Here is a 14,370-nt window from a genome sequence, read left to right as displayed (position 1 = left end):
AATTAATAGATAATATAATATATTTTTGGAAAAAAGATAATATAAAATTTTAAAATACAATTTTAACCGCATCCTATCATATGTATCTTATCTCTCTTTATCCTACGATCATGTTATTTTATCACTCCTTTATTGTAATTTTATATATAAAAAGTGTTTTTTTTTTATTTTAACATCTAAACAACTTTTCTATGTAAAAGTGATTTTTAGATCATACATCCAAACATAAAATAACTTTATCTTTTAAAAAAAATTCTTTTAAAAATAGCAATGCATAAAAATTCATTTTTTTTAAAAGTTCATCCAAACGGACCATTTGTTCAATTCGAATCAAATATATTTAATGTAGGTACATTTTGAGAATCGAACTCAACTCAAGACAACTGATTAAATTAAAATAATCCCTTATCAGTTAATTCACGTGTTTGATGGTTATGCACTTTTTTTATTTTTTGCAAATATATTAGCAATTAATCAAAAAAAAAAAAACAACTCATGAAGCATTAGCTGAAGAAAAAGAAAAATAAGTTGGAATTAACAATGATGGTATTTTAATCCTGATAACAAAAAATAACAATTATAATTCGTCATGTATCCAAAATATAAATAGCTTGATAAAAGTAGAAAGATTCTTATAAAGGCTAGCTCTATCATTAAATTAAAGAGAGATTCTGCTGCGGTCGGTCTATCCACTATGGTTTTGACTTTTGAGAGTATCTTAGGAGGATGTTCAAGAGTGCTTTCCATCAGTGAGGAGGCAATTTACAAATCTTGGGTTCCCTTCACCTTATTGCAAATTTCTTCAAATATCGATAGCCTCCTTTTAGAAGAGGGTGCATAGAGAACCCTGGAAATGTGTGTATCAACTTCTTCCCTTGACGGAGGTTTATCAGAAACATTTGGGAGGACAACATCAATGCCATCATCCAAGGGTGACCAGTCATTGAAAGTGTTGGAATTGACAAGGGAATGATGAGGTTCATGTGAAGCTTGTTCGGATGTTGTGACTTCTTTTCCAGATACAGCTGCTGCATAGGACTTATAACAAAAACAAGAAGAAAAAGTATTTTTACAGTCACTTTAGATAAGGTTGTCTACAGCTACTTTTTTTCACTAAATGTGATCGGTCATACTTTAAAATTGAATTTTCTCTCTCCGTCACGTCTGCCGACAGTGTCTGAGAAAAGAGAAAAAAAGAAACGACTAAAGTGGATAGCTGTAGATAAAAATGGATAGCTGTAGATAACCTTATCTAAAGTGGCTGTAGAAATACTTTATATATATATATATATATATATATATATATATATATATATACCACCTTTAGATTCTTTACCTCGGATTTGCTGTCCATGGTGAAACGACTAGAATGAAGCTCTTTTACGCGTGCAATCTGCAACATACATATTCAACCCATCAAATACCAAATACAAGCCACATGCAGTTTTCATAATTAACATGAAAAGATTAAAACACACTTACAAATTTTGTACGATAAATAGAGTCGACAATGAGTGCTTCAAGCCTCCAACAACAAACCTTTATATAGCCTAGAGAACAAGAAGAAGCAATTAAATAGCGAACCTCAAGCGGTTAAATTTGATTGCATTTTATTTCTTTATGATTACGATTTATTAGGATTTCGAATCTATTTAAGATTGAAAGAGATTTTAGATTCAATTTATTGAGAGTGATATAAAAAGTGCGGATACAAAAAGTTTGTTGGAACTCTAATTTTAAATAGGTCAAAACTTATATCTAATCAAATTAATTTAGTTCGGCTTTTAAATTTAATATTCAAATCAAATTTGGCAATAATATCTAAAAATATATCAAAAATATTATATCATATTAGTTTAAACGTTGGTGGATTCTTTTATCTATAGTCATGCGTCCTATCAACACTGCACTCTCCGGTATGTATCGAAAATCCATATTTAAATCAAACCAAATCAATTTCAAATCTTTTGATTGTATGACAAAAAGTTAGAATATCAAACTAGTAGTTTTTAAAATTTAAGGAATAATAAAATCTTGTCTATAAGTATTAATACATGATAATAATAAAGGGGACGATGTTTACTGGAGAAAAAAAAGACCATTATATTGCCTACCTATTTAATTTGTCTACCTTTAATATATTTCTCTCTCTATTATTTTCCTCAATAAATTACATCTCTTGTTTTCTCTTTTTCAACCGTTGATTTAAATATAATTTACCGGTAATGAAAAGGAAGAAGATAGAAAGATTATATAGGTAGTCTATATAATCATCCCCAACTATAAATATCATTATTTCCACTAAAAATAAATTATCATTATTCCAAGACATATCAAGAAGCGAGAACTTTGACTATTTTAATATAAAATCAACTTTTCAAAGGGTTATTGAAAAAATAATTAAAATTTTGCTTTTATTACTTGTCTGTTTGTGCAAATATTATTTCGTTAAAAAATAAATTATGAAAAGTTTATATTTTGTATAGAATATTTTAAGAAAGTATTAAATATTTATTTGTTAAAATAATTTTGATTACATTGCATCCAATAAAAAAAATTATTATTTTTGAAATTTAGATGACCGGGCCTTTTTTTTTTGTGGTTTTGACCTTATGAACTTTTTGACCCTAATCGGTTAATGAGGTGGGCTAAATTTTGACAGTTGTATTATGTGCTTCTTCTTTTTTTTTCATTATATCTCCATAATATTATTATAACATCTCTAAATTATGGATATATATTATAAAGAAGATTTGGACGTTAGTTTTATAGAATACCATTATTTTGAAATATTAAGTACAAATCATTAAACTCAAGACCCATTAACCCATCAACTAAACCCAAGAAAAAATTTAGTCATATCTCATCAACAAAATTTCATCTTTGTAGAGCTTCATATCTCATTGTCAAAAAAAAAAATATTATCTTTTATTGATGCTTTTGTATTTCAAAAAAAAATAATTACAAAGTCAATATACAACAGATGTTATTTGCACAATAATCATGAAATAAATTATAGGATTTTTAAAAAAATGAAAATTGATCCAACCCAAACCGAAAAAAATTGGATTGGATCGGATTAGATTTGAAAAAAAATCCAAACTGAATGGATGATTACATGATCAAACCGAAGGGATTGGAACAGATGATTTTTGCTTCCGAAACCGATCTAATCAATAACGTGAACACCCCTAATATGATCCATCAAGTTATGACAAATGAAGAGGTTTGTTGTAAATATAATAGAAAGAATTATGCAAATAGTTTAGATTGGTTCTCTTAATTGTGGGGAAAATGAAATTTCCACAACGACGGTAAATCCCCCTGATATTATTCGAGAATCTAAATACTTGTTATATGCCAAAAATTTATTTTTGTTAAAATCATTAGCAGAAAGAATCAAAGGATTCTGTTGATACATTCGAGTAATTAAACGTTTTACAATTAGTAAATTGGACGACCATACTTGTTCAATTTATCTCTTTCAACTTGGATACCGTGAGGCGGACCTTGGAACGTTTTAATATAAGAATTAGGTATTCGCAAATCCTCCAGACGTAAAGCGCGCGTTATTATTAAGATAGATATGTTTCCTATTTGTTTCCTTATATTTAGCTCTATTTTAGGTAAATAATTATTGATATAGGTCTAGATAATATAATAAATTCTATACTCTGATAATGAGAAATAATATTCAAAATATCTACCAAGTTTTTAAGTAGGTCTGAGGTGGAACAAAGTGCAGACATATAAAACATAGGGGTATCTTGCTGGTTTAAAAAAAAGCTCATAGTTGATAGTTCTCATGTGAATTTTTAATATAAGTAATCTATTTATATTTTTTAAATATGTGAACAGTATATAAACTTTGTTAAACTCGATTAAACCAAAGACTAAATACCGAGTCGATGATTGATCCAAGTTTTAAAATGCTGTAAAAAATATATAAGTTTTTCTTGCATGAAATTTTCATAAATAGGGAAATTTTTTATGTATCAAAGCTTTAAACTTTGTAATAACGTCTCCTGCCTCGTTCTATTTAAGGAAATAAATTTCTTGACCGACCCAATTTCTTAACGATATATATATATTTGGATTATCTTTCATGCGCAATTTTATAAACTTTTTACGCGGAGAAAATATATGGGTACTATAAAAAAAATCCTATAAAAGGTGATATTGATAACGTGACACTACTAGAAATGTCTTTATTTTCGACGGAATTTTTCGATGAAAAAAATTTCGTTGAAATTATTGACGGAATTTTCCACAGAATCTGTTTTTCGTCCAAAATTTCGACGGAAAATAGATTCCGTCAAAAAATTTCAACGGAAAAAGAATTCCGTCGAAAAATTTTAAAAAAATAAAAGAAAAAAAAATCAATTATGTGGACTTTTCAACGGAATTTTTATTCCGTCGAAGAATTTTAAAAAAATAAAAGAAAAAAAATTAAATTTTCGAAACTTTTCGACAGAACTCTTTTTCCGTCGAAAATCTTCGACGGAATCGAAATTTCGTCAAAAATTTTTGAAAAAAATAAAAGAAAAAGAAATTAAATTTTGTGGACTTTTCGACGTCGAAGATTTTCGACGGAAAAGGAATTCCGTTGAAGAATTTTGTAAAAAAAAATAAAAGAAAAAGAAATTAAATTTTGTGGACTGTTCGACGGAATTTTGATTCCGTCGAAGATTTTCGACGAAAAAAGAACTCCGTCGAAGAATTTTAAAAAAAATAAAAGAAAAAGAAAGTAATATATATATATATATAGAAGAACACGTATCTATATATATATATATATTTGAATTCCATAACAACCCTAGGTCTGGCTTTCAGCACTCACTTTCCTCGAGTTTGCATGCAAGCCATTTGGTGACACATTTCACCCTCTAGGCCAACTCATTAGACCAATATTTGACCAGCAAACTCTATCATTTTTTTTAATTATTTTCTGTTTCTTATTGTTCTCTTCAAATTTTTATCTTGCATTTAATTGATTATTACTTTCTTTCAAATAATCTTATTCTTTTTATCATTAATCATTTGAGGAAGTTGACTAGTTTGATAGCTTTTACAAAGGAAGCATGCAGGACTTAGGATATTCTTCTATTTATTAAGAGAAGTGGAAAGAAGCATGATGGTTGTGGATTATTTTACAAGCAAGACCGGTAAGTTCGACTTTTGTGCAGAACTCAAGTTACTTCTAATTTTGCATAGAGCTATTTATAATGTGAATTTTGCCTAAAGTTACATGACCTATATATGACTAGTGAGTTGATTAGATTTTGCACCTTGGTACAAGCTTTTTAAATAAGGACTAAGAGAGAACTATAGTAACTTTGTTAATCCCAAAGTCTGTGTTATTGTTGTTATTTAAGAGAGAACTGGAAAAACTTTTTTAAAATTGTAACATGTATTGCCTTGATTGCCATGATGATGATTTTTGCTTTTATTGTCGTTCTTCAAGACACAAGTTGAGTACTACAACTAATTGTCTTTATATGCAAAATCAAAGTATATATTTTAAAATATAGTTTAACTTTTTAATTTATCTTTCCTTAAAAAATAATATATGTTATTCTTAATTTCTTTTCTTTTAAAAAATTAAATTTATAATTCTTTTAAATTATATATATATATATATATATATATATATATATTCAAATGGTATTCAGTTCATGTGTCCTTAGATTAATTAAATGGATGATTGCTTTAACATTTAAATATTTCAATACAAAATTACATTTCTATTATTTTCATCCAAAATAGAATATTTGGAGATTTACTAAGATGTGGTCTTATTAATCAGGCATTTCCTCCACCGTGGACAATTCTAAATTGGAAGATGATGCTCCTGACGAAGAATATGGTCAGAGATGGAGAAAAAGGCAAATGGAGGAATATTTCAAGTTCACCCACTCAAAATCATTATCCATGTGTATGAAGACGAGACTTTTGACACTAAGACAGTAAAACTTATCACTCTTAGATTTAAGTACTTGGGGAAGTTGAATATTGTATGTGTTGGAATAGAAGGATAGTGTATTGATATAAAGTTCAAAAAAGACCGAGAGAAAATTGTTTCGCTGAATTACGAAGTCAGTGTCGCATTGTGTATTGATATGTTAAATTTTATTTGTTAATTTTTAAGGTTACTATATATACTTATTGTACACCGTTAGCTAATTGTATAAGTTTTTTTTAATACTTAGTCTAATATATAATATTGACTTTTGTGCACTCAATCTAAAAATTTTTGACGGAATTTATTTTCTGTCAAAAATATTTACATCAATTTTTGACGGAAATTTATTGATTTTTCATCGAAATTCTTTGACGGAATTCATTTTTTGTCGAAAACCATTACCACAATTTTTGACGGAATTCCATTGATTTTCCGTCGAAAACCATTATAACAATTTTCGACGAAAATCCATTGATTTTCCATCGAAAATTTTGGAAGAAATTTTTTTTTTATCAAAAAAATTTACATCAATTTTCGACGGAAATTCATTAATTTTACGTCGAAAACCATTACAATAGTTTTTGACGGAATTCCATTGATTTTCCATAAAAAAAATTCGACGGAATAAATTTCGTGGAAATTTTTTAACGAAAATAATGAAAAAATTTGACAAAATTTTCGATGAAAATAAATTTCGTCAAAAAATTTCGACGAAATTAAAAATTCCGTCGAAAAATTTGTTAATAACGAAGGAAAATTCGACGAACTGAATTCCGTCAAAAATTTCATTTTCGACGAAATTTTCACCATTTTCGACAGAAAAATTTCGTCAAAACAATGAACCTTTCTAGTACATGCATATTCATTTTTTCACATTACCAACTATTTTCTATGTTTCCTTTCTCAGCACCATTAAATCCACGTGAAATATCTAATGTAAGGATATATCATGCTTATATAACATTTCTGAGGATAATATTATTATAAACTTTTACGATTCAACCTAGCAAGATCTTTGGCAGAAGGACTTGGACATCGGTAAGGTCAGGTCCATCTCTCCTAGAACAAAGGTCCAAGAAAATGACTTATTTTACTGCTACACAGTTTGGGTACAAATGAACAGATGTGACACTTAATTAAACATACCGTTATTCAAGTGGCGACAGATGGATTTAAAATGCTATTGCATAGATTTAAGAGGGTGGTTGGTATAATTTTTTTGGTTGAAATACTGAAAAAGTGGGGTAAGAAATTTTTTCCCCTTGTTTGTGTGGGAACTCCATTCCCTCTATCTCGGTTGGGACAAGTCAGTCCCTCAACTCGACTTCTTCAGCCTTTTCATGGAAGTCAATCAACAAGATCCTAGATCTCAGATCTCGGCAATTTGAACTCGGCCTGAACTTTATCAGGTCGGCCTTTGCGCAGTAGAAACAAAAAATGCAAAGAAAAATGTGAAAGGAGGGAGAAAGAGAGAAAGAGAGATTCACAGAAAAAATATGTTTAATGTGGAAAAACTTTCCTCAATATGAAGAAGTAAAAATCCACGGGACCTAGTCCAGTTCAAACGTCCACTATGATAATAATGGGTACAAAGTATCAAGTTTCACCAAAGTGGTGGTTCACTTAACCTCTCCAACAATGGTGGTAGTAAAACTTTCCTAGAGATGTTTCACTCAAACTCTCTCTAGAGGTCTCTCAAATGCAAAGCTCAAAGCTTAGCTCACAAATCTTTCAAGTGTCACTCAAGAGTTTCTCAAAATCATCTAACCTAGCCTCCACCCATAACTAATGAATATATAGAGAAGGTGGGAAGGTTCAAGAATCTAGGGTTTAGGATTTTAAGAAACCCCTCAATGGGCTCGGGCTTAGCATTGAAGGAGGAAGCCCAACAAATCTCCCCCTCCAACTTCAATGTGTCGGCTTCAACATCAACCCGGCTCCTTCACAGCAGTCTTCAAATTTTCTTGCTAGACTCGGATTCGTCATCATATCAGACCAATTTTGGTCAGTGTTCCCTTTGACGAGTTTGAGCTCTCCATTTTCCTCCATATCTTAGATTCAATGACACCTCACATCAATGTGCTTATTGCGAGAGTGATAAGTCGAATTCTTTGCAAGATGAATTATGCTTTGATTGTATCCCAGCTCGTACTTGTCTTGATCATGGCCGAGTTCCATGAGAAAATTCTTCATACACATCATCTCTTTGCTTGCCTCAGTAGTGACAATTTACTCAGCCTTGGTTATCGAAAGTGCCACACACTTCTAAAGTCTTGATTGCCAAAAGATAGATCCTCCGGCAAATCTCATCAAGTATCCTATAGTTGACTTCCTTGAGTCAACGTCTTCCCCTAAATCAGCATTCGAGTAGCCTTTCAACTTGGCTCTACCTTCTCCAAAACACAGGCATAAGTTGGTCGTAACTTGAAGGTACTTGAAGATCCATTTCACTGCTTCCTAGTGCTCTTTGCCGGGGTTTGACAGATACCGGCTCACCATTCCAACAGCATATGTCAAGTCGGGTCTAGTGCAAACCATTGCATACATCAAACTTTCGACAGCAAATTTGTACGGGATCTTCAACATCTCGTATTTGTCTTCATCAGACCTTGGACACTACTTGTTCAGCTTCAAGTGTCCGGCTAGGGGGTGCTCATTGTCTTGGCTTTGTTCTTGCTAAATCTCTTCAATATACTTCTCTTGACTCAGCCAAAGTAGCTTCTTTTGTCTATCTCGATTGATCTTGATTCTAAAAATCTGTTTTGCATGGCCGAGGTCCTTCATTGCAAATGATGAGCTCAACGCCTTCTTTAGGGTGGTTATCCATTCTTTATTTTTCCCTACAATCAGCATATCATCAACATATAACAACAAAATCAAAAAATCTCTAGTCTCATACCTCTTCATAAATACGTAGTGGTCAGCCTCAGTCTTCATGAACTTGTGATCAATCATGAAGGATTCAAATTTCTTGTACCACTGCTGAAGTGCTTGCTTTAATCCATATAGGCTCTTCTTCAACCGCCATACTAACTCTTCTTGTCCTGGAGCTCGGAATCCTTTAGGTTACTCCATATATATCTCATCTTCTAAATCACTGTGAGGAAATATCACCTTCACATCCATTTGTTCTACCTCGAAGTCCATCAAAGCCGCCATAGCTAGCATAATTCAAACTGAGGTCATTTTCACCACAGTTGAAAAGATCTCCTCAAGTATACTCCTTTATTCTGATTATAACCTTTCACTATATTACGGGCTTTGTATCTCGACTTCTTCAAATTCTCTTCATTCTTAAAAGTGTAGATTCATTTTTTTCAGAGCTCGTCTTCCTTAAGGCAACTCAGTCAACTCATATTTCTGATTCTCGTGCAGAGACTCCATCTCTTCTTGCATTCCCTTCTGTCGTTCTTCTTTGACTCAGCTCGTTATTGCCTCATCATAACTCTAAGGTTCACCGTCTTCAGCAACAACGATATATTCATCAGATGGGTACGTTGTAGAGGGTCTTCTTTCTCGAGTTGAATATCTCGACTGTTCTTCAGCTTGAGAACCCGGTTCATCATTCTCATCCCGGATCTCATCATCAACTGGAATCTCAGTATCTTGGTCTTCATCATCTTGTTACTGGTCATCATTTTCTTCATTATTTTCTTCATTGGTTGCTCCCCCTGCTTCATCTCGAACATAAGGAACCAGTTCCTCACGTCGGACAGAAACCCGAACTTTGGGCTTCGAGATGTCATGAATGGTCTCATCTTCATAAAAGATCACATATCAACTTCTCACTATCTTCTTATTGATTGGATCCTAAAGTCGAAAACCAAACTCGAATTTTGGTGAACTGAGATAAATACATTCCTTTGTCTTTACATCAAGCTTCGCCCTTTCATCTATAGGGATATGCACAAAAGCTCGGCATCCAAACACCTTCAGGTGATCATAGATCACTTCTGACATGTCCAGACTTCCTCTAAAATTTCTCATTTTAGTGGCCGTGATGGTGAGAGGTTGATCAGGTTAATCGCAGTTCTGACAGTTTCTCTTCAAAATGATTTTGGCAATCCGGCACTGGATAACATACTTTAGACCTTCTTTTCAATAGTTATGTTCATCCTTTCAGCAAGTACATTCAGCTGAGGAGTCTTAGGGGCGTCTTCTCAAGTCAAATCCCGATTGCTCTACAATAAGCATCAAACGGGTCGCAGTACTTACCACCATTGTCAGATCTGACCACCTTCAATTTTTTGTCAGTCTCCCTTTTCACCATAGCATAGAATTCTTTGAATGATTGGAGTACTTGGTCTTTTGACTTCAACAAGTAAACTCATACTTTGCGGGAACGGTCATCAATAAAGGATACAAAATACTAAGCTCCACCAAGTGATCTCTCCGACATAGAGCAAACATCAGTATGGACGAGGTCAAGAATATACCTGCATCTTCTGGGTTAATCCAGTTTCACGAAAGAAACACGGTGCTACTTTTCAGCTAGGCAGTTCGTGCAACTCTCCAATGCTTCACCTTTCAACCAGGTCAGTAATCCTTTCTTGTTCAGAATTTGGAGCCATTTCTCACTCATGTGGCCGAGACGCTTGTGCCATAGCTTTAAGCTAGTCCATCTCGGACAGAATTGGCTTCTCTGCCATTGATCTTTCCTTGCATCACATACAAGGAGTCTTCCTTCTTACCTCGAGCCACGACCAAGTTTTCCTTGGCCAGCTTCCATCTACTTCCTCCAAAGTAGTTCACTAACTCAGCATCATCTAGCTTGCCAACCGAGATTAGGTTCAAACGCATGTCAGGTACATGCCTCACATTCAAAATAAGACGGCACCCTACATCCGAGGTCAAGGTTACATCACCGGCACCAACAATCTTGCTAGTCACCTGATTTTCCATCTTCACAACCTCAAAATCTCCACTTCTGTAAGCTGAAAGAAATCCCTTATGTGGGGTGACGTGGAAAAGAGCACTAGATCAACAATCTAGGTGCAGTCGTCATAAGGGACGTACAAAATTTCTTCACCGGGTAAGAATATCTCAGCATCAGCATTTTCAACCACAACCGTGGTTCTCTTTTCTTCCCTCTTCTTGGGAATAATCTGATCTGGCTTCACAGAGCCGTTATGCTCGTCATTCTGCAGGGTCCTGCAGTCTGGCTTCTTCTGCCTTGGCTTCCAATAGTAGAAGCACTTCAACTCATATTTCGGCTTTGACCGGCCTCTGGACTTTTCTCGTCTATCACGATCTCGACCCCGGCTTTTACTTCTGCCCTGAAAGTCAAATTTCCCTATATTCTTAGCAACGTTGGCTTAGGCATGTTGGAAACACCTCGTTCTCCTCTCCTGGCTTCTTCGTTCAAGAGACTATATGTTATGACATCCATCTTCAATTTTTCTTCAGGAGCCGAATTACTCAAAGTCACCATCAGAGTATCCTAGCTTTCCGGAAGCGAGCTCAACAGTAGCAAAGTCTGCATCTCGTCTTCAATTTTCATCTTGGATTTTGACAGCTGATTCACAATCCATTTGTAGGTGTTGAGGTGTTCAATCATGCTCATGTTGTCCTTATATTCCAGCTTCACAAGTCAGCGAACCAGGTGTGTTTTGTTCGTGGAAGTTTTCTTTTGAATCATGGACTCCAATTTGTTCCACAACTTGTTTGCGTTCTTGAACTCGAACACATGCTCAAAGAAACTTTTGTCTATGTATTTCCTGATTGTGGCTACCGCCTTACGACTCAGGATCTCTCACTCCTTATCGATTTTGCCTGCCGGTCTCTCATCAAGGATAATAGGCTCATATAAATCTTTGCAGTAGAGATAATCTTCCATCATCGGTCTCTACTAATTGAAATTATCTGCGGTCAGCTTGAACATATCTGCGGTCAGCTTGAACATATCTCTGTCATAGGTTATGCCACTAGTCTCTGTCTCGTCTCCTTCAGAACCTGTCAAACCCGGGATCTGATACCACTGTTGGGACAAGTCAGTCTCTCAACTCGGCTTCTTCGTCCATCTTACGCAAGTCAATCAACAAGATCCTGGATCTCGGCAATTTGAACTCGGCCTGAATTTCACTAGGTCGACCTTTGTGCAGCAGAAACAAAAAATGCAAAGAAAAAATACGAAAGGAGAGAGAGAGAGAAAGAAAGAAAGATTCATACAAATATATGTTTAACGTGGGGGAAACCTTCCTTAATATAAAGAAGTGAAAATCCGCAGGACCTAGTCCAGTTCAAACATCCACTATGATAATAATGGGAACAAAGAATCAAGCTTTACCAAAGTGGTGGTTCACTCAACCTCTCCAACATGTATCCCACCCACCCACTGTGGAGGCAAGCAAGAATAGAAGCCACGTTCTGGCACTTGTCCCCAGTGCAGTTGGGTAAAATAATGAAGCAACAAATGATATAAGGAGAACCCCGATCCATGCCCACACTTCAATGGAAGAAAATGGAGAGGGCTTTTCCGTAGGCTCAGCCTCTATCAATTCTATCTTCACAGCTTTCCTTATACCTATAGTTGTGAAACCAGCAATATAGAGTGTAGCCAGCCATCCTCCAATTGCACAACATTAATAAGACTCACCATGGAACTGTAACAAACGTTTAATTACACGAAACACAGCCACATCATAATAAATAGCTTAACCAGTAATCTATTTGCTAGGAATCAATAAATTCAAATTTTAATTCGAGTGACTGCACCAAACTGAAAAAGAATACTTTGCAGCTTCAATACCGGTAGACCTAATACCGGATAGAGGAAGAGAGGTGAGGGGAAATGTCTGAAAAGAGAGAAAAAAAACCTGGAAAGAGCGAGACAATGCAGTGGTAAAATGAACCTTTGATCAGTGACTAGAGATTTAATATTCAAAATGATGGGTAATTTTCTCATTTTGATTTAGATTCTCATCAATATTTTATAATAAATCAAACATAACATCAGCAAAATTAATCCAATATTTCTGAAAAAAAATTAGTTTACCAAACATCTTCTCATAACTTATCAGAAAAAAAAATTTCTCACTATATTCTCAGAATTTTTTTTTTTTCTCCATGAAAAAAATATCACCTCTACCAAATGGCCCTAACATGTTAATATGTCTACATAATCTGCTTTCGACTTCAACTTACGGCTGTCATTAAAATTTTTAAATTTTTTTGTTAAGTATTTTATTTAATTACTAACTTGGGATCAGGAGGGCCATTGATCCCAGTTTATATGAGAATGAGAGACGAAGCTCAGCATGTGCTCAGTCTTGGATTACTTCGCTCTCATCCCAAGCCTCATTGCAGGCCTAATTTGAGAAGGACTGTCCAGTACTATCTGGGAGATGCCATCCTTCCTCCACTTCCTCTTGAACTTCACAGTGAAGATCCAAGACCAATAATGGAAATACCCGCACAACTTTCCAGACAATACAGAGCATACGGGAGCGTTTGATAGAAGAGAAATTTTTTTTATCTGAGAATCACGATATTCAGAAATATGATGGGAAAATGAATTTTCTAGGAATATTACCAAAAAATTATTTGGTAGGCTAAAATATTCCCAGGAATGTTAGGTTAATTTTCTTGATGCTATATTTGGTTGTATTTAATTTTTCCTTGCCATGAAAATCCTTGGATGGTATTTTCGAAAAAAATTACACACAATAAAATCCAGAAGAAATCAGATTCTCGTGAAAATTTTAAAAATCTTGTACCAAACGATGCATTTCTATTTACCCAACCAAGGAATCCCAGAAAAACAAACAAAAATCCAACTACCAAACGGGCCCTACCAGATTTTAAGTGTCCTCCTCAAAATATCGTACTTTTGCAAGCTGTAACGACTAACGAGGTGGTTTCTGCTATTGAAGTGACACGGGTAACGTCATATAACAGAAATTGTTTTCTCCAATTATAAGAGATAATTTTCTCATATCATAAAGATATAAAAAGATGTGCTTGCAATTTTTTTCTTTTTCATTTTTCTTTAACTTGTGGGCTTCACATTTCTTGTTAGTGTATGAAAAAAAAATCCCCTCATGTTAAATGAGAGAAGTATTACGCTAGTTATATTGTTGTAAATAAGAAAGCATACTAAACAACCACGTTGAGATGGCTAAAGATATCTCTTATCTTATCAAGGAAAGCAACCCAAAATCATGCTAATTGCATGATTCTATATTATACATGTTTCTTTTGATATATATAGAGATTCACTCTTCCCTATGTACCATGTTCTATTCATTTTTGAGGTGGGAAATAGGTATATGGTCTGTCTTGAGTACTTGACAACCTAGTTTAGAGCCAGAATTCTGAGTCAACAGCATACATGCGTGATTATTCATTCAACTGAATACTCTGATCCAGTATTATTTGATTCTGTAAACTTATAGCATAGACATACCAGT

Source organism: Gastrolobium bilobum, unplaced genomic scaffold (assembly GCF_033153095.1).
Source record: "Gastrolobium bilobum isolate Gb01-03AN ecotype WA unplaced genomic scaffold, APGP_CSIRO_Gbil_v1 utg20050, whole genome shotgun sequence".
NCBI lineage: Eukaryota > Viridiplantae > Streptophyta > Magnoliopsida > Fabales > Fabaceae > Gastrolobium > Gastrolobium bilobum.
This window is presented reverse-complemented; position numbering follows the sequence as displayed.